General features: G+C 35.8%; 1 long non-coding RNA gene and 1 pseudogene across 1 annotated transcript in view; both read left to right on the forward strand.

The window, feature by feature from the left end:
* Window positions 1–22,684, forward strand: part of LOC135271822 (uncharacterized) — a 148,176-nt gene that overhangs the window by 9,578 nt on the left and 115,914 nt on the right. The gene's annotated exons all lie outside the window — the stretch shown is intronic.
* Window positions 10,618–12,431, forward strand: LOC135271816 (cytochrome b-c1 complex subunit 2, mitochondrial-like; annotated as a pseudogene).

Consider the following 22,684-nt stretch of genomic DNA (forward strand, 5'->3'; position numbering starts at 1 on the left):
ACCAGTTCCTCTTTGTATGTCTGGTAGAATTCGGCTGTGAGACCATCTGGGCCTGGGCTTTTTTTGGGTGGTAGGCTCTTAATTGCTGCCTCGACTTCAGACCTTGTTATTGGTCTATTCAGGGTTTCGACTTCTTCCTGGTTTAGGCATGGGAGGAGACTACTGTCCAGGAATTTATCCATTTCTTCCAGGTTTTCTAATTTATGTGCATAGAGTTGTTTGTAATAATCTCTGATGATGGTTTGAATTTCTGTGGCATCTGTGGTGATATCACCTTTATCATTTTTTATTGCATCTATTTGGTTATTCTCTCTTTTCTTTTTTATTAGTTTGGCTAGTGGTCTGTCTATTTTGTTGATCTTTTCAAAAAACCAGCTCCTGGATTTATTGATTTTTTGTAGGGTTTTTCGTGTCTCTATCTCCTTCATTTCTGCTTTGATCTTAGTTATTTCTTGTCTTCTGCTAGGTTTTGAGTTTTTTTGATCTTGCTCCTCTAGCTCTTTCAATTTTGATGATAGGGTGTCAATTTTAGTTCTCTCCTTTCTTCTCATGTGGGCACTTATTGCTATATATTTTCCTCTAGAGACTGCTTTAAATGTGTCCCAGAGATTCTGGTATGTGGTGTCTTCATTCTCGTTGGTTTCGAAGAACATCTTTATTTCTGCCTTCATTTCAGTGTTTATCCAGTCAACATTCAGGAGAAAGTTGTTCAATTTCCATGAGGATGTGCGGTTCTGGGTGGGCTTCTGAATTCTGAGTTCTAACTTGATTGCACTGTGGTCTGAGAGACTGTTTGTTATGGTTTCTGTTCTTTTGCATTTGCTGAGGAGTGATTTACTTCCAATTATGTGGTCAATTTTAGAGTAGGTGTGATGTGGTGCTGAGAAGAATGTATATTCTCTGGATTTGGGCTGGAGAGTTCTGTAAATATCTATTAGGTTTGCTTGTTCCAGGTCTGAGCTCAAGTCCTGGATATCCTTATTAACTTTCTGTCTCGTTGATCTGTCTAATATTGACAACGGTGTGTTGAAGTCTCCCAGTATTAATGTGTGGGAGTCTATGTCTCTTTGTAAGTCTTTAAGAACTTGCCTTATGTATCTGGGTGCTCCTGTATTAGGTGCATATATATTTAGGATCGTTAGCTCTTCTTGTTGTATTGATCCCCCTACCATTATGTAATGTGCTTCTTTGTCTCTTTTGATCTCTGTTGCTTTAAAGTCTATTTTATCAGAGATGAGAATTGCAACTCCTGCTTTTTTTTGCTCTCCATTTGCTTGGTAAATCTTCCTCCATCCCTTTATTTTGAGCCTTTGTGTATCCTTGCATGTGAGGTGGGTTTCCTGGATACAGCACACTGATGGGTTTTGGCTTTTTATCCAATTTGCCAGTCTGTGTCTTTTGATTGGGGCATTTAGTCCATTTACATTTAGGGTTAATATTGTTATGTGTGAGTTTGGTCCTGTCATTTTGATGCTAGCTGGCTGTTTTGCCCATTGGTTGATGGAGATTCTTCATTGTGTTGCTGCTCTTTACCATTTTGTGCGTTTTTGGAGTGGCTGGTGCTGGTTGTTTTTTTCTATGTGTAGTGTCTCCTTCAGGAGCTCTTGTAAAGCTGGTCTGGTGGTGATGAAATCTGTGAGTACTTGCTTGTTCACAAAGGATTTTATTTTTCCTTCACTTATGAAGCTTAGTTTGGCTGGATAGGAAATTCTGGGTTGAAAGTTCTTTTCTTTAAGGATGTTGAATATCGGCCCCCACTCTCTTCTGGCCTGTAGGGTTTCTGCTGAGAGATCTGCTGTGAGTCTGATGGGTTTCCCTTTGTGGGTAACCCGACCTTTCTCTCTGGCTGCCCTTAGTATTTTCTCCTTCATTTCAACCCTGGTGAATCTGATGATTATGTGCCTTGGGGTTGCTCTTCTAGAGGAATATCTTTGTGGTGTTCTCTGTATTTCTTGGACTTGAATCTTGGCCTGCCTTGCTAGGTTGGGGAAGTTTTCCTGGATAATATCCTGAAGAGTATTTTCCAGCTTGGATGCATTTTCTTCGTCACATTCAGGTACACCTATCAAACGTAGATTAGGTCTTTTCACGTAGTCCCATATTTCTTGTTGACTCTGTTCATTCCTTTTTACCTTGTTTTCTCTAATCTTGCCTTCTCGTTTTATTTCATTGAGTTGATCTTCAACTTCTGATATCCTTTCTTCTGCTTGGTCAATTCTGCTGTTGAAACTTGTACATGCTTCGCGAAGTTCTCGTGTTGTGTTTTTCAGCTCCATCAATTCATTCATATTCCTCTCTAAGTTGTCCATTCTCGTTAGCATTTCGTCAAGTCTTTTTTCAAGGTTCTTAGTTTCTTTGCATTGGTTTAGAACATGTTCTTTTAGCTCACAGAAGTTTCTTATTATCCATTTTCTGAAAGCTGATTCTGTCATTTCATCACACTCATTCTCCGTCCAGTCTTGTTCCCGTGCTGGTGAGGAGTTATGCTGCCTTGTAGGGGGAGAGGTGTTCTGGTTTTGGGTGTTTTCATCCTTTTTGCACTGGTTTCTTCCCATCTTTGTGGATTTATCCGCCTATTGACTTTGTAGTTGCTGTCTTTCTGATTTTGGTAATTTTAAGTCTGCAGCAGCTGAACTCATAAACCCCCTTTTCTTCTCCCCAGGTGTTCTGGCCCAGGGGTTTAGCACTTTATGTTTTTCAGCTGTGTTGCTACCGTTTTCCCTGCCCACAAGGTGGCAGTCTAGTCACACTCAGCCTGCAGAGGCTTCGCTGAGCTGCTGTGGGCTCCGCCCAGCTTCCGTGTGAGCTTCCCAGCAGTCCTGTGGGTGTAGTTAGAACTGCTTCCGCTATGCTGGCCCGCCCCTGTAGTGACGGAGTCTCTGTAGTGGTGGGTTGTCTTGGTTACGGAAAATTGCCCCGGGAACTGCAGGGTGTTTCCGGATGGAGGACACCCCTCCCCCACAGAGCTGAACCGTCCCGGGTTCAGCCGTGTTTCTAGAGGGGCCCTCTTTGTCCTGTAATCTCTTGGCTTGCCTCCTTGCCACAGTTCCCCTTGCTGGCCCAGAGGGGACACAGTCTCGTTCACTTTGTTCAAGGAGCCGCTGCTCCCCGCCCCCCGTGCAGGCCGAGCGGCTGCTCCGGTCCAACCAGCGGCATTGGGAATGCGGGGAGCTTCTCCGCGCAATTAAAATCCGCTGCCCTGTGTGCCACTGCGTCAGCCGAAGCAGCGGCTCTGAGATTCGTGGCACTCCCTTCCCCGGGGGTCTCCTGGCTTGGCTCCCTGCTTCAGCTCCCCTTTCTGGCTCAGAGGGAACTCTGTCTCTCTCGCTCTGCGCAAGAAGCCACTGCCCCCCCGCTCCAGGGCGTAGGCTGAGCGGCCACTCCGCTCAAACCAGCGGCGCTGGAGACCCGTGGGGCTTTTCCTCCTGTGAATCTCCTGGTCTGTGGGCAGTAAAAGTCCGTCTGGAAATGCGGCGTCCACTCACCCTCTGCGCCTTCTCTCGGAGCTGCAATCCCGACTTCCTCTTAAGTGGCCATCTTCTGTATTTTATTTCTTGATTTATAAAAGTTGTTACATTCTTGATATTAGCATTTTGTTGTTTGGATATTTTGAAAATGTCTTTTCTTACTACTTTCTGTGACTTTTTTGTTTTTTTAAAAACTACTAAACTTACATATTCAGATTTATCATCCTTTTCCTTTATGTTAGGTTCTACTTATGAAGTTTCTACACTTCATAGAAATTTCCTGAAGTTGGGAAAATACTATCTATAGTATTTTATAGATTTCTATTGCTTGCTTTTTACGTTTAGATCTACAATTCACTGCCATGGGATTCTAGTGTATTGTGTGAGGTATGATCTAATTATTTTTTTCATAAACAATCATCTTAGCAATATCTATTAAAGATCATTTTATTACCACTGCTCTGAAGTGCTCCTTACGCCAAATCAAGAAATGAAGGGTTGATATTTATGTGGGTCCTTTCCTAAACTTTCTATTTTATTTATTTGCTATATTTGCCTGTTATAGTTACGATATTGAAGTACTTTACTGTATTTTTAAAATAAAGCATGATAACTGGTAAAAGCATGTCTTTTCACTATCTTCTTCTTCTTTAAGAGTATCCTGGATATTCTTGGTCTATTGCATATCTATTTATATTTTATTAATTCCCACAAAAATCCTAGTTACTATATTAGCACTCTTTTGAATACGTAGAAGAATTTGGAAGAAGAATTGAAATCTTTACCATAAAATCTATTACAGTTCCCCTTTGTGTTTTGGCTATTGATTATTTGTCATTCATCTTTTCTTAGTTCAGCATATCAGTCAGGGTATTGTATTTAAATAATTAATATACATTTTTAAAAATTTTGATAACTTTCACAGGGAGGACCTGGGAGAATATTATATATGAGTGGGGATGCAATTGTATGATATCCTTATATTTCATAGTATGAAGTCATTTGAAACCAAAACTATAAAAACTCTGAAAGGCAACATAGGCAGTACAATCCTGGACATAGGAATGGACCAAGATTTCATGACAAAGACACCAAAAGCAATTGTAACAAAAGCAAAAATTGACAAGTGAAATCAAATTAAACTTAAGAGCTTCTTCACGGGAAAAGAAACTATCAACAGAGTAAACATACAACCTACAGAATGGGAGAAAATATTTACAAACTATGCATCTGACAAAGGTCTAATATCCAAGATCTATGAAGAACTTAAACAAATTTACAAGAGAAAAACAACGCCATTAAAAAGTGAACAAAGGATATGAACAGACACTTTTAAAAAGAAGACATACATGTGGCCAAGAATCATATGAAAAAAAGCTCAACATCACTGATCATTAGAGAAATATAAATCAAAACCACAATGAGATACCATATCACACTAGTCAGAATGGCTGTTATTAAAAAGTCAAGAAATAAATGCTGGTGTGGTTGCAGAAAAAAATGGAACACTTACAAGCTGTTGGTGAGAGTGAAAATTAGTTCAACCATTGTGGAAAGCAGTATGGTGATTCCTCAGAGATCTAAAAGCAGAGCTACCATTTGACCCAGCAATCCATTACTGGGGTATATATCATAGGAACACTAATTATTCTGCCATAAAGACACATGTACACGTTTATTTATTGCAGCACTATTCACAGTAGCAAAGACATGGAATCAACCTAAAGACTCATCAATGACAGATTGGATGAAGAAAATGTGGTACATATATACCATGGAATACTATGCAGCCATAAAAGAGCAAGAACATGTCTTTTCTGGGAACATGGGTGAAGCTTGAGGCCATTATCTTTAGCAAACTTAACGCAGGAAGAGAAAACCAAATACTGCATGTTATCACTTAGAAGTGGGAGCCAAATTATAAGAACTTATGAACACAAAGAAGGAAACAACAGACACTTGGGTCTTCTTGGATGTAAGAGGATTGAAAGAGGGAGAGGAGCAAAAAAGATGACTATTGGGCACTGGGTTTAATACTTGAGTGATGAAATAATAACTACAATGACATCTCATTGTAGTTTTAATTTGTATTTATCTAATGACTAATGAAGATAAGCATGTTTTCATATATTTATTGGTCATTTGAATATTCTCATTTATAAAACTTTGATTCAGTTGTCCAGTTTTTTATCAACAAATCCCCATGACATGTGTTTACCTATGTAACAAACCTTCACATGCACTCCCAAAACTAAAATAAAAGTTAAAATAATAAATAAAAATAAGAAAAAGTCAACAAATGGCAACATAGGCTTGTCGTTAGAGTTTACAAAGGTAACTGTCAAACATCCTTGAAGATAGTTAAATGTTGGAAAAATAAATTGAAGTGTGGCAAAGATGGTGAACCTTATTTAGAACAATTATAAGCATATTGCACTTATTTTACCTTTGGAATAAACACAGATGTTCATTAAAAAGTGAGTTTTGTGGACTGGTGCCTGTTCAGATCCCAGTATTACTATTTTTGAACATATAAGTACAGAAATTAAGAATAAGCTTTTAGAAATGTTTATAGCAGTTTGGCAGAGTAATTTTAGTTTTGTAGAATTAATACTAAAATTGAACTTATATTTTATATGTCTGTTTTTTCATTCACTTTTCTAACAATTCATTTTTGTTATATTTCATAGAATTATTAATCCATGATAGGTTAGAAATTTAGAATAAAACTAGTTCTTTACCCTGTGTAGTTTGAGAAATATTCTGTTACCTTGAGACAAATGATAATTTAAATTAAAGAATAAAATTTAAAAAAACAACTTGTACTATGTCCAGAAGATGTGTAAGGTAATATTTTTGACCTGGTAACTTAAAAATTTGATATAATAAATATTTAGCATAGTGTTTTTATTTGGCTAACATCATTTAGTGTAATGATCAACACTCAACCTAAACTTAGCCCTTTCTTTCATTTTTGAGAATTCAGTGTTCTTTGAGTATCAAGACTGTTATTTATCAAGCCAGCATAAACTAATTTGGCTTTTTGCTAAGTGCCAGAACTTTTAATTATTTTCATGAGTATGGGTATTCTGCATTGGTAGAGCACTCTAGTTTTCCACCTCTGCGAACACATTATTAGATAGCTCCTTGCAGTGAAAGCAAATCTTAGCCAAATTCCTCAGAAAATGGACATCTATTAGTTATGAGAAAGAAGCAGCCAATAAATAAGTTTGCAGTTTGAGTTCCTTCTCTCTGCTCTCTGGTATCCTGACAAACACCTTTATGTATGTCTCAGTTCTAAGCAGATATGATGATAATGGCAAGCCTTGTAATCAGCTCTTGAACTGAGATTTTTTTCTCTGTCTCTCTCTCTCTCTCTTTTTTTTTTGAAGTTGAGAGAAATTGAATCAATACTTTTGACTTTCTACTGCCATGAATCCTCTTATACCATTCCCAACTATTTTCTTAACTTAAACAACAGTAATACTGGCAATCAAAAACTTGTTTCATAAAACTTATATTAATTACTACAATTTAAAATGTCTATACAGATACAGGTCTTTCTTCTGAAAATTATTTTTATTGAGATATAGTTTATGCACAGTAAAATTCACACATTTTAAGTGTACAGTTCTATGTGTAATCCCTCATGGATATAAGTGAAAGTCTTGTGGATAGATTTTCTTTAAATGCTAGCTAGCCAGATTCAAATAGTTGAATTAAGTAATATGCTAAATGGCTGATCAAAGTATTTTTATTCAACTTACCTATTCATAAACCTCTTATTTCTCAATCTGATATAAAGTATAACAGCTTTACTGAAAATATTACATGCTTTCATTAATGAAAAATGAGAAATTATCACAAATGCATTTGGGTCAAATGCTTATGCACTTTGTAATCAGCTTATGTTCAGTGCTACTGACCTTGGCAAAAAGCTACATATGTAAGAATTTCTGTGGAAGGCTATTCATTTTTTAACTTGGTTATTCATAAGACCACTATTAATTATCTTTCACTATATAAAATTAATTATAATGTATTTCAAATAATATATTTTAATAGGCAATTAATATATAATTTCTTTATGAAACATTACTACCTCAGATAGTGGAAATAACTGTGCGTTACACTCAAGCAGAAATGTTAAAAGCCACTGTATAATTATCTCCTGCACTTTTTCCTCTGCTATAAGAATGTCAGATACTAAATAGAGACTGTATCTTTAGCCTCTGTTCTGAGATGGGAATTCACGGAGTCATAGCAGCCAACCCACACCTACCTACAGTACTAAGAATGAGAAATATATGCCTAAGGTTGTTATTACTGTAAAGCCACTTAATATAGTGCATTTATTATGTTGCTAACACTATTTGTCATGTAGACACTTGATAGCATATAACATACTCTATGCCTATCACGGTACCATTCAGTAGTGCTTAATAACTATTGAACTATTCATACTCATTGAATAACAATTGAATAAATAAAGGAACTGAATGAATGGTATCATAGGATATAATGTCACCTAAATTTAGGAAGAAGAAAAGTAGTTAAAGTCATTGGGGACTACTTGAGGAGATTGGAATAGATTGGGTCCTGGGAAACTAGGAACATCGTGAAACCATCAGCCCAACTCTGTGCATTGTCCTTTGCCCAAGAATCTGTAATTAATTTAGTCTAGAAAATGGTTTGGTGAAGCCTGAGTAATGAGTCTTTTGCTTGACATCCTCCTAGTAAATATTTAATAAGTATCTGTTGATCATAATGCCATTTAAAATAACATTTCATAAAAAATATATCCTGCCTTATTAAAATGAGGAAATAAACCAGAACCTAGGGATACTTCATCAAAGAGTATAACATTTCGTTGATTAGCAAGTGAGTAATGTAAAAATTCCATGTCATTAAATCAAGGTCACAGCAACACAAATTTACTTGGTTCATTTATTTAAAGAATGCATTTTAGCTTTAATTATTTATGATGGTTCTAAGTATGTTCACAAATGTATTGCCTTATTTGGAAAATATAATTAAATATCTGCTTTGGGAGATCTTAATATTATTAATGTGTAAAGATAAATCTAAAACAGGCTTGTGAAAATGAAAGCATTAATAGCATAGCTATTAATATCTGCTTTTCTCTTTTAGCAACTTCTATTCACCATGAATTTGCATGAATCATTTATATCCAGATGAGTTAAAGTTGTTATAAAATCAGTTTCCTTGGAACTGCTACCATTTATGTTTTTCAGTATTGCAGGCAGGTATTATTTCAATTATTTGACACATAGAATTTTGGAAGAATAGTAAACTGTAGCACAGTATCTTTTATTTGTGTCTTAGAAAATTTTCCTGGATTCTACAATTGTTCCAAGACCAAAGAACAATTGTTCTTGGCCATCTGAATGTCTTTTTTTGAAAAGTGTCTGTTCATGTCCTTTGTTCACTTTTTAAAAGAACTTGGGTCTGTTGTGGGGCAGCTGGCTGGGGAGAGGTAGCAGGAGGTAGGGAGATTGGGGAAGGATAACATTAGAAGAAATAACTAATGTAGGTGATGGAGGATGGAGGCAGCAAACTACCCTGTCATTGTATACCTGTGTAACGATCCTGAAAGATCTGCACATGTACCCCAGAACTTAAAGTAAAATAAAAATAGAACAAAATAATATATATGTACACGTATAAATGTTCAGTTAACACAGAATAAACATCCTTTGGTGTATCTTGATATATTGGATATATGGGCCAGATTTGTAAAAGTAGGTTTTAATATTAATACATGTAGGTATAGCCAGTTGGTTTTCCAAAAGGTTGTAGCAATTCAAAACCCTAGGCCAGGTACTGTGGCTCACGCCTGTAATCCCAGCACTTTGGGAGGCCAAGGCAGGCAGATTACCTGAGCTAGGGAGTTTAAGACAAGTGTAATCAACATAGAGAAGCCCCATCTCTACCAAAAATACAAAAAAAAGTTAGCTGAGTGTGGTTCATGCCTGTAATCCCAGCTACTCGGGAGGCTGACGCAGGAGAATCATCTGAACCCGGAAGGCGGAGGTTGCGGTGAGCTGAAATTGCACCATTGCACTCCAGCCTGGGCAACAAGAGCAAAAAAATTCTGTCTCAGAACAACAACAACAAAAGCACAAAAAACCCCAACCAGCAATGTATGAGAATGTTCATTTATTCTTGCCACCATTGGCTATTTTAGCTTTTTAATTTCTGCCAAACTAAGTTAAAAAATGGGATCAGTTTATTTTACTTTTTATTCCTGTGGTGAGGTTCAGTATTCAGATACACATCTCTGTAAACTGCCTAATTATAACCTGTATACATTTTTCTATTGGATTGTTTCATTTCTCAAATTCATGGAAAGTTTTTAACTCTTATCTGGTGTTGGGGGAAAGCAGCCATGGAGGAAGTGTTTACAGTGTGCCTACATAAACTGGTTATAAGTAATGTATAAAAGAAATTAAAATAATAAAAGGACTTGTCAGTCCAAACTGTACCAATTATAATTAGTGTAAGAATACTCTGTGACTGCATTTGGTCCTTTATATGATCTCCTGAATTTTATATTGACCTGCTAGTGAAGAATATTCTGTAACATTGCAATATTGACTTACTACAAATAAAATACTACAAATATAAAACAGAGACCAAACTTTGTTTACTTTACTGCTACAGGAAGTCAATTTATAGCATTTCATTAAAGAAAAAAACTCTGTGAATCTTTGTCATTGACACATAGTCATTCAATAAAATAGGTGATTGACATATTATCTATAGAAGATTTAAACATTTAAAATTGAAAAATTTATCTGATGAATTTTTTGGAAAATAGATATACCTGAAAAAATACTCATAAGCCAGATGCTCTATACCTAGTGTTAGAGAAAGATTCACAAAGATGCTCAGGTTTAAATTTAAAAATAATATAATTTAGTTAGATGTCAGAAAAAGGAGGTGTGGGTAGGAGAGGGGAGCATTCCATTTAGAGATATCAGCACATAAAAAAGTAAAGAGGTATGATTATGTGAAATATTTGAAGAAGTTCATTCAAATTTATTTTCAGAAGAATATTAAAAAGTAGAGAAACAACCATCTTGCTTTTCTATAATCCGGCAGTGTCTGTGGGTCAGAACAATCTTGAATCACGAAGCTACTAACCAGAGCCAGGTCCTTCTTGAGATTTTATTCTCTCAAAGTTGCCCCCAAAGTTAAAGCCACAGCTGCTCCTGCAGGAGCACCACCACAACCTCAGGACCTTGAGTTTACCAAGTTACTAAATGGTTTGGTGATTGCTTCTTTGGAAAACTACGCTCCTGTATCAAGAATTGGTTTGTTCATTAAAGCAGGCAGTAGATGTGAGGACTCCAACAATTTAGGAACCACTCATTTGCTGCGTCTTGCATCCAGTCTGATGACAAAAGGAGCTTCATCTTTCAAGAAAACCTGTGGAATTGAAGCAGTTGGTGGCTTATTAGGTGTGACTGCAACAAGGGAAAACATGGCTTACACTGTGGAATGCCTGCGGGTCGATGTTGATATTCTAATGGAGTTCCTGCTCAATGTCACCACATCACCAGAATTTCATCACTGGGAAGTAGGTGACATTCAGCCTCAGCTAAAGATTGACAAAGCTGTGGCCTTTCAGAATCCACAGACTCATGTCATTGAAAATTTGCATGCAGCAGCTTACTGGAATGCCTTGGCTAATCCCTTGTATTGTCCTGACTATAGGATTGGAAAAGTGACACCAGAGGAGTTACATTACCTCATTCAGAACCATTTCACAAGTGCAAGAATGGCTTTGATTGGACTTGGTGTGAGTCATCCTGTTCTAAAGCAAGTTGCTGAACAGTTTCTCAACATGAGAGGTGGACTTGGTTTATCTGGTCCAAAGGCCAAATACCGTGGAGTTGAAATCCGAGAAGAGAATGGAGACAGTCTTAAAGTGCTGCCACAGGAAGTGCAGAGGCAAATGGTTTAGTGTTCTTCAGCATGTCCTCGGTGCTGGGCCACGTATCAAGAGGGGCAGCAACACCACCAGTCTTCTGCACCAGGCTGTTGCCAAGGCAACTCACCAGCCATTCGATGTTTCTGCATTTAATGCCAGTTACTCAGATTCTGGACTCTTTGGGGATTTATGCTATCTCCCAGGCCGCAGCTGCTGGAGATGTTATCTAGGCAGCCTATAATCAAGTAAAAACAATCACTCAAGGAAACCTTTCCAACACAGATGTCCAAACTGCCAAGAACAAGCTGAAAGCTGGATACCTAATGTCAGTGGAGTCTTCTGAGGGTGTCCTGGAAGAAGTTGAGTCCCAGGCTCTAATTGTTGGTTCTTACGTGCTACCATCCACAGTCCTTCAGCAGATTGATTCAGTAGCTAACGCTGATATCATAAATGCTGCAAAGAAGTTTGTTTCTGGCAAAAAGTCGATGGCAGCTAGTGGAAATTTGGGACATACACCTTTTGTTGATGAGTTGTAATACTGAAGCACACATTACAGGAGAGAGCTGAACATTCTCAGCCCAGAGCAGCAAATACATGAAAGTCAGAAGTCTCTAATATAACATTTGTCTTTTTTCCAGTGAAGTAAAATAAGGCATAAATGCATGTAATTATTGCCAACTGACCTAAAGTCAATAAAACATTCTACTTAAGTGTTTATCTTATGTTTTTCTCAATGAATTAATCAACAAGTATTTACTATTTGCTGATATCTTTGTTATAAATGCTTTAAAGGAGACAGGAATATAATGAGTATAGAAGCAGCAGAAACTATTAAAATTAAGGCTAAGTGGCTATCAGGGTAAATAGTTCCAGATTACTGTTGGTGGCTTTTAAGATAAAAGCATATTCAAAATTTGTTATTTTGGGTATCAACAGCTAAGTGGTGTGGTTTTTACCCCTGTTTTGCCTTTTTTGCAATAAAATTATTTCTGAAAAAAACAAATTAGAGAAACAGACAATTTTTAAATCAGGTTATTTAAATCCCCATAGCAGCCAGTCATCTGCTCTAAATATATCACTTTGTTCAAGGACATCAGTATTACTCCAGGTTCCAAGATAAGTGAAAGGCATGCTAGCTCTTTCAGAATCAGTTTTTCAAGAATATTTATATATTACATATTTTATAGTCCAGAGTTATGCCCGTTAATCCCCTGTTTCATGGTAATTCACATCAAACTGGGTAGCCAAAATGAATGTGGTTAGGTGAAACATGTTTACATATTCTTTTACAAGTACTTGTAGCCTGAATAAGAAAAACTAAATCTTTCCAAAGATGAGGACTGAGACTATTTCTAAATCAACACTTTATTCTGGTTTTGAAAATAAAACTGTGCTAATGGAAAGCATTGTTTTCCAGCATGAATTAAATTATTGTGGTTTATATTTCCTGCTGGAGAGAGTAGGTTCCTGGCAAAATTATGTTACATTTGCATTTTGATAGTGTACAGTTTTAGGCTGTTCCATTCAAATTCAGAGAAATATAAATATATTATATATTAGAGTATTCTCAAGAGAAATATAAGTATTCTATTATATTTTACCAGGCATATTCATGGGACTTCCAATAAAAACTATAATTTTTGTAAATCAAACAGTGAAGTAATGAAGTATTTTATTTTCCATAAAGTAGGATTGCATGTATTTCATCATTGGATAAGCTTATTTCACTTCTCTAGCATGTAAATCAATAATCTCCTAGAGTTGTATTTATTACAAGAGGATTTTTAAATACCAACATATGAAGATTATATTAGATGAAGGTAAAATGTTTAGACTGTTATCAATATAGTCTTAAGAATGAAAGGCTTAATAAAAAACCATGGTTTTACAACACAAACAGCATGGAGATAATTTTTCAAATTACGTAACAATTTAATTGTGTGAAAACAAAACAAGAAATATAACAAAAAGAGTGAGGCTTCCTTTCCATAGCAAATTCCCTAGTTTAGTTAAAGAATAATTTGATTGTTAAAATTAGAATTTGTATATAAATTTGCAGAAACATATTTATTCTCTACAGTGAAGTTAGTAGATATGTAAAGACATTAATTAGTACCAGTAACAACATGTATATTTTACCTTGGATGCTGTCTTAGTTTCCATGAAATCTGTTATTTTGATAGTATTCGTTTAGTATGATTAATAAATCAAAATATTTTAACCTAATAATTGATGGTCATTATTCATAGAATAATGATAATTTAAATTTGATTTGTTTATTGATGATAAATATGGTGAAATAATTAGCTATGTGTAAAGCATTTATTTTAAATAGGCTGATGTATCTTTTGATAAACAAAAAATCTACAAGTTTTATCTCTGTCCCTAGGATGTTTATTCCATCACAGAACTTCTTAGTTTGAAAACATAATTTAATATACACAGTTTGCATTTTAAACTGGAAATTCAGTCTCTCAACAAGTGTTTATTAAGCACTAAGCACTAGGGAAATGTTAATACAATAGAAATAATTCCTTTTCTCTTGGCTAACCATCTACTATAGTGTTTCTTAACAGCAGTTTTTTTAGTTGTTGTCTAAAGGTATAGAATTCTCTATAAAAATTTGAAAACACAACTTTCCACAATAATTAAAATGTTGTATTTTATACTGTCTAATATGATAACCACAGCCACATGTAACTAGGGTGGTTGAAGAACAGAAACTTTAATTATATTAACTTAAATAGTCGCTTTATTGGCTAGTACTAGAAAATGCAGTACTAGATGTTCTTAGAGTTGATACTGCAATGTGAAGTAGGTGCTTGTGCCTGATTTTATGTTTATACCCAGGCTGGCGATGTGTAGAGCCCAAATGACATCATGGCTGACCATCCTACTAATAAAGGTTTCCCATGCATAATTTGAATATTGAAAGATGGTGAAAGCCTTTTGGAATTAAAAAACTATAGCAAGTATGAACAGTGGCCTGGTGCAGTGGCTCACATCTGTAAACCCAGCACTCTAGGAGGCTGAGGTGGGCAGATCACTTGAGCTCAAGAGTTTGAGACCAGCCTGAAAAATATGGCAAAACCCCATATCTACCAAAAATACAAAAATAGCCAGACGTGGTGGTGTGCACCTTTGGCCCTAGCTACTCAGGAGGCAGATGTGGGAGGACAGCTTGAGCCCGAGGGCAGAGGTTGCAGTGAGCTGAGATCATGACACTGCAGTTCAGCCTGGGTGACAGTGAGACCCCATCCCATCTCAAACACACACACACACACACACACACACACACACACACACACACACACAACTATAGTAAATAAGAATGCCTAACTGGAAAAGTCCAATGATATGGTAGCAAGTATGCAATTCAGGTTACAAGCAGTGCTTAATTCTATTAATTTGCTTTGTAAATTTGCTTCATACATTTGTTTAAGAGTTGTAAACAAAAGTTTACCCAGTTTTATGCTGTATTTATTTAAGTAACAAAATAACTTAAATATTTTATCAATGCTGAAAACTTTTTCTTGAAAAGGGTTATTAGTCACTGCAATTTGAGAAATATTAGTCTAGCAAATAAGATGTAATCACTGTGTTGGTATTATTCAACTTGTTTTGTGGGCTATTTGACTCTCAACAACCACTCTATGGGGCAGATATAACTAAGATCACCAATTTAGAGCTTTGGAAAGAGGTTACAACTTCAGCAATCTGCTTAAAGTCCTACAGAACAAATAATGATTCAGGGTTTAAATCCACGTCCTTTTTATTCCGGAATAGTACATGCCATATAGTAGGAAGAATAATGGCTCCCCAAGGGTGTCTACCTCCTAATCCCCACAACTGGTGAATGTGTTACCTTAAGTGCCAAAAGATACTTTGCAGATATGGTTAAGTTAAGCATCATGAGATGAGAATATTATCCTGGCCTATTCAGTAGGTACAACATAATTTCAAGATGTCTTAGAAAATGGAGGAAGAAGGAAGGTCAGAATGAGAGAAGGAGACATGATGATGGAAGCAGAGGTCAGAGTGATTTGAGAAAAGGACCACAAGCCAAGGAAGGCAGGAGGCCTCTAGGAACTGGAAAGTTTAAGGAAATTAATTCTGTTCTAAAGCCTCCAGAAGGAATACAATACTGCTGACACCTTGATGGCATCCTTACAAGGTAGTTTAGGGTCCATTTCATACCCCTTTGTGAGGAGGGACTTTTGGGAGGGAGTGGGGAGGCATGTTGTGCTTCATGAATAACCCCTTTCTTCCAGCATACATTGCAATAAAGGAGCATTCAATTCAGTAACACGTAGGACACTCTGAAGAAGATTTCTGATAAATGCATTCTTCTCCCACTTATTCAATTTCTGGTGGTGTTTAATGGGCAATTAGGTACAGATTGAATATATACCCTTTGTTTATTGATCCCATAATTATGCTCAATAACAACTTAGGTTTTTATTAGAAAACAGAAGACAAAAATGAAATAGACACATTTGGTCCTGAAAAGAAGCTGGAGAATCTAGGATGTTGTACAGAGATCTGCTTTCAAAATTGCTCACAAAAATATTGTCACCTTCCTATGCCAGCCCTGAAAATGGTTGCCATTTTTCAGAAATGAATCATCTCTACTTTGCAAAATAATACAAAATCCTAGAGTGGAAAGTGAAAGAAGATAAAAGTAAGGGGTGAATTGGTGAATTACTGTCTTTTAAAAATAATGCTTTGTAAGACAAAATTGCTTACATTTGTTCTATTGGGGGCCAGGGGGACATCTTGATTGTACCACATAAAGTCATTTCTGCAAATAGTGTAATTACTATGCTTGTCTCGTGATGGTGCTATTTTCTGGTTTTCCAGGATAAGGAGAGAAGAATAGTGGCTATCTTTTCACAGCTTCCAGGTTTTAATTTCTCTCTGAAGTAGTGTGTAAGAATAGAAAATAAAGCTGAATTTACATAGTGTAAACATATAGAGTCATAAACTAGTTTTTCTTAACTTGAATATGTTCATATACATCAATAAAAGAAACAATACTATTATATTTATGAAAGACCCAAATTTACAAAGCCAAAGAGTATGAGTTTTTTAATCCTTACATAAAACCCACAACGATTGGTAAAGCAGCTATAGATTACCATTTTACAGCTGAAAAATTTTGAGTCTGGAAAGATCAACATGCCTAAAGTAGTGCAGATGGTAAAGTGGTTAAATCTAGGCCTTGAATCCCATACTTGGCATTTTCTTTGATTTTTTATTGCTTTTTTGATTCACTGGTGAGTGAGCTGGTAAATGAGATAGGTGCTCATAACACCTAGGAAGTTAGAATTGTCCATTAGGATAAACAGCTGATTTCATTATAGAAAATTGGATAAGATATTAGGAAAGATCAAGAAAGGAAGCCACCATTTATTGTTCTGGAACTGAGAGGACATAGATGTGAAATTTTAAACGTTAGTGAAACAGTCAGTTCATTACCTAGGCTTTATCTCTGTAATTAAAATCTGCTTTATATTGAGCACTCATGTAACTTGTAACTGACTATTCAATTTTATATTATGGTGATGGGTACATTATCTTTGTAATGTTTGGTGATAGGTGCCAGACACTTATCTAGTATATTATCTGATTTAATCTTCATAGCAACACTGAGGTACATATTATTTTTCCACTAAAATCTGAGACTTACAGGTTGAATGCCCTGCCTGAAGTTATGGAACTAGAGAGTGGCAGTCTTATAAGCATTCTTTCCATCATGCTGTTTCCTACTACTAAGTTTGAAGGAAGTTATTAACTGTTCTTCTTCATGACAGATTACTGCAAACCAAGTTAAAAAAAAAAGATTCTTTGTAGAGGGCATGTATAATTTCTTTTCAATAAAAGTTGCCCTTCCTAAGTCATAGTTATATGTGAATGATTTCTTTAAAAATTTCAGCTTTTATTTTAGAAACAGTGGGTACATGTGTAAGACTATTATGTGGGTATGTTGGACCCAGGCAGTGGGCATAACATCCAATAGTTAATTCTTCAACCCACATTCCCCTCCCTCCCTGCCTAGTAGTCTACAGTGTCTGTTGTTCTCATTTTAATGTCCATGTGTGCCCAACGTTTTGCTCCCACTTAAAAGTGAGAACGTGTCATATTTGGTTTTCTGTTCCTGCATTAATTCACTTAAGATTATGGCCCCCAGATCCATCCATGCTGCTCTAAAGGACATGATTTTATTTTTTTTTATGGCTGTTTAATATTCCATGGTGTATATGTACCACATTTTCTTTCTTTTTTTTTTCTGAGATGAAGTTTTGCTCTCGTTGCCCAGGCTGGAGTCCAGTGGCGTGATTTCGGCTCGCCGCAACTTCTGCCTCCTGGGTTCAAGAGATTCTCCTGTCTCAGCTTCCCAAGTAGCTGGGATTACAGGCATATACCACCACACCCAGCTAATTTTGTATTTTTAGTAGAGATGGGGTTTCTCCATGTTGGTCAGGCTGGTCTCAAACTCCCGACCTCAAGTGATTCACCCACCTCGGCCTCCCAAAGTGTTGGGATTACAGGCATAGCCACTGCTCCTGGCCTGTACCACATTTTCTTTAACCAATCCACTGTTGACAGGTACCTAGGTTGATTCCAGGTCCTTGCTATTGTAAATAGTGTGGCACTAAACACAAGAGTGTATGTGTCTTTTTGGTAGAATAATCTATATTGCTTTGGGTATATACCCAGTAATGGGATTGCCGGGTTGAATGATAGTTCAGTTTTAAGTTCTTTGATAAATCTCCAAACTGCTTTCCATAGTGATGGAATGAATTTACATTCCCAGAAAGAATGTTTAGATGCTTTCCCTTTTCTCCACAACTTTGCCAGATTCTGTTGTTTTTTTATCTTTTTAATCATAGCCATTCTAACCAGTGTGAGATGGTATCTCATTGTGGTTTCCATTTGCATGTATCTGTTGATTAGTGATGTAGAGAATTTTTTCATATATTTCTCAGCTGCTTGTAAATCTGCTTTTTACAAACATCTTTTCATGCCTTTTGCCCACTTTTTAATGGGGTTATTTATGTTTTGCTTGTTGATTTGTTTTATTCCATTTAGATTCTGGAGATTAGATTTTTGTTGGAGGCATAGTTTGCAAATATTTTCTCTCATTCTGTAGATTTTCTCTTTACTCTGTTGATAATTTCTTTTGTTGTACAGAAGCTCTCTATTTTAATTAGGTCACACTTGTCAATTTCTGTTTTTGTTGCAATTGCTTTTGGGGACTTGGCCATATATATATATATATTTGGGGACTTGGCCATATAGAGATATATATATATATATATATTTTTTTTTTTTTTTTGCCAAGGTTGATGCTGAGAAGGCTATTTCCTAGGTTTTCTTCTACAGATTTTATAGTTTGAGGTCTTACATTTAAATCTTTAATTCATCTTGAGTTAATTTTTTATACAGAGAAAGGTAAGGGTCTAGTTTCATTCTTTTGCATATGGCTAGCCAGTTATCTCAGTACTATTTATTGAATAGGGAGTCCTCTCCCCATTGCTTGTTTTCGTTAATCTTACTGAAGATCAGATGGTTCTAAATGTAAGGCTATATTTCTGAGTTTTCTATTCTGGTCTATTGATCTGTTTCTGCATTTGTACTAGTACCATACTGTTTTGGGTACTGCAGCCTTATTGTATAGTTTGAGGTCAGGTAGTGTGATGCCTCTGGCTTTGTTCTTTTTGTTTAGTATGCATTTATTTGCATTGTCAGGGTTTTGTAGTTTTCCTTGAGAAGGGCTTTCACCACCTTAGCTAGCTGTATTTCTAGGTATTTCATTTTTTGTGGCTACTGTAAATGGGATTGTGTTTTTAATTTGATCCTCAGCTTGTATGCTATTGGTGTATGCAAATGCTATTGATTTATGTATGTTGATTTTTGTATCCTGAAACCTTGCCAAAATCATTTGTCATTTATTATTCTAGTAGCTTTGTCAAAATCATTTATTATTCCAGTAGCCTTTGGCAGTCTTTAAAGTATTTTTCATTGGTGAAAAGAGATAGTATGACTTCTTTTCCCATTTGGATTCCTTTTGTTCCTTTCTCTTGCCTAATAGCTCTGGCTAGGACTTATAGTACTATGTTGAATAGAACTGGTGAGAGTGAGCATCTTTATCTTTGCCTTGTTCCAGTTCTCAAAAGGAATGGTTCCAGGCTTTCCTCATTGAGTATGATATTAGTTGTGGGTTTGTTATAGATAGTTCTTACTATGTTGTTGTATGTTTTTTTGATGCCTGTTCTGTTGAGGGTTTTTATCATGAAATGATGTTGGATTTTACTGAAAGCTTTTTCTGCATCTATTGGGATGATCATGTGGCTTTTGCTTTCAATTCTGTTTATGTGGTGAATCACCTTTATTGATTTGCATATCTTGAACCTACCTTGCTTTTCAGGAATGAAACCTACTTGATTATGGTGAATTAACATTTTTATGTGCTGCTTGATTCAATTTGCTAGTAATTTTTCTTGAGATTTTTGCATTTATATTAATCAGGGATATTATACTGAAGTTTTCTTTCTTTGTTATCTCTCTGTCAGACTTTGGTTTTAGGCTGATGAGGTAGGGAGGAGTCCCTCGTTGATTTTTAGAATAGTTTTAATAGGATTGAAGCCAGTTATTTGTCTTTCTAGTAGAATTTGGCTGTGAATTCATCGAATCCAGGGTCTTTTTGGGTTGGTAGGGGTTTTTTTTTTTTATTACTAATTCAATTTCAGAGTTTAATATTGGTCTATGAAGAGTTTCAGTCACTTCCTGATTCAATATTGGAAGATTGTGTGTTTCCAGGTATTTATCCATTTCCTCCCTATCTTCTTATTTGTGTGCATATAGTTTCTCATAGTATTCTCTGAGGAGCTTTCATATGTCTGTGTGATTAGTTGTAATGTTATCTCTGTCACTTCTGATAGTATTTATTTGGATCTTTGTTTGTCCTTTATCTAGCTAGCAGTCTATCAATCTTATTTATTTATTTTTTGAATAACCAACTCTTGGTTCCATTGACCTTTTGTATGGATTTTTGCACCTTAATTTCATTAAGTTCCTCTCTAATTTTAATTATTTTTTACCTTCTGCCAGCTTTGGAGTTGGTTTGTTCTTTTGTTTTCTAGTTCTTTTAAGTACAAAGTTAGATTAATAATTTTAGAACTTTCTAACTTCCTGATGAAGGTGTTTAGGTTATAAACTTTCCTCTTAACATTGCTTTGGCTGCATCCTAGAAATTTTTAGTAACTTGTGTCCCTATTTTCATTAATTAAAAAAAAAATTATTTCTGCCTTAATTTTGATGTTCACCCAAAAATTATTCAGAAATAAGTTGTTCGATTTCCAGAATGTGGTCAATCTTAGAATATGGTCTATGTGCAAAAGATAAGAATGTATGTTTTGCGGTAGAGAGTTCTGTAGATGTCTATTAAGTCCAATTGGCCAAATGTCAAATGTAAGTCCAGAATTTCATTGTTAGTTTTCTGCCTTGATGATCTGTTTAAAATCTTTCAGTGTGGTGTTGAAATTCCTCAATATTATTGTGTAGTTGTCTAAGCCTTTTTGTAGACCAGGAAGAACTTATTTTATGACTCTGGGTGCTCCAGTGTTGAATGGTCAATGAAAAAGAAAAAATTGTAAAGGTATCTAGAGAGAACGGTCAAGTTATGTCCAGAGGGAAAACTATCAGGTTAGCAGCAGATTAAGTTAACATAGTTAATGCTTCTTGTTGGATTGTACCCCTTATCATTATGTAAGTTCCTTCATTGTTTTTAATTTTCATTAAAGTCTAAAGTCAATATTGAGAGGTTTTCTGTTCTAGAAGTTCAGATTGGTTCTGTATTAAAATGGTCATTTTATCTAACTTAAGACTAGCTATTCCTGTTTGTTTTTGTTTTCTGTTTTTCTGTTTTCTTTCTCCATTATTTTACTTTGAGCCTGAGAGTATCATCACATCTGAGATAGGTCTCTTGAAGACAACAGATGGTAGGGTTTGTCTTGTTTATCCAGCCTGCTCCTCTTTGTTCTTTAAATGGGGCATTTAGCTCATTTCCATGCAAAGTTGATAATTATATGTGTGATTTTAATCCTGTCATTATGTTGTTTGCTGGTTATTAAGTAGACTTGTGTGTTTTGTGGTAGCAGGTATCATTCTTTTGATCCCATGTTTAGCACTCTCATAGGGACCTGCCATAAGGCTGGTCTAGTTGTAATATATTCCTTCAGCATTTGCTTGTCTGAGAAAGATTTTATTTTGCCTTTATATATAAAGCTTAGTGAAGCAGGATATGAAATTCTTGGTTGGAATTTCTTTTCTTTCAGGACACTGAAAGTAGGTTCCCAGTCTCTTCTGGCTGAGAGGTCTGCTACTAACCTGATGGTGTTCCCTTTTTAGATAACTTGACCCTTCTTTCTAGCTGCCTTTAAGATTTTTTTCTTTTGAATTGACCTTGGTTAATCTGATGACTATGTGCCTTGTATAATATCTAGACTGGGTTTTCTGTATTTCTTAGATTTGCATATCAACCTCTCTAGTGAGATCAGGGGAATTTTTGTGGACTGTATCCTCAAATATATTTTCTAAGCTGCATATTCTTCTCTCTCAGAAATGCCAATGTGTTATAGATTTGCTCTCTTTATAAAACATTTCATGGAGTTTTAAAAAAAATTTTCTTAATTCTTTTTTAAAAATTTTTGTCTGACTGAGTTTATTCAAAGAACTGGTCTTGGGACGCTGCAGTTTTTTTCCTCAGCATGGTCTATTCTGCTGTTAATACTTCCTACTACATTATAAAAATCTTGTAGTGAGTTTTTCAGCTCTAGAAGTTCAGTTAAGTACTTTCTTAAAATAGCTATTTCGTCTTTCAGCTCTTAGATCATTTTACTGGGTTCTTTAGTTTCCTTGGATCGGGTTTCAACTTTCTCCTAAATCTCAATGAGCTTCCTTATCATCCAGATTCTTAATTCTGTGTTTGTCATTTCAGTCATTTCAGAATGGTTAAGAACTATTGTTTGGGAGCTACTATGCTTGTTTGGAGGTAAGCGGACTGATATGCTTTGACTGTGTCTCCACCCAAATCTCATCTTTATCTCCCATAATTCCCATGTGTTGTGGGAGGGACCTGATGGGAGATAATTGAATCATGGGGGCAGTTTCCTCCATAGTATTCTCATCATAGCAAATAAGTATCATGAGATCTGATACTTTTATAAGAAGGAATCTCTTTTTCTTGGTTCTCATT

The sequence above is a fragment of the Aotus nancymaae genome, unplaced genomic scaffold, assembly GCF_030222135.1.
Source record: "Aotus nancymaae isolate 86718 unplaced genomic scaffold, 86718_ANA_hifiasm-v0.15.2.pri h1tg000092l, whole genome shotgun sequence".
In the NCBI taxonomy this organism is placed as follows: domain Eukaryota; kingdom Metazoa; phylum Chordata; class Mammalia; order Primates; family Aotidae; genus Aotus; species Aotus nancymaae.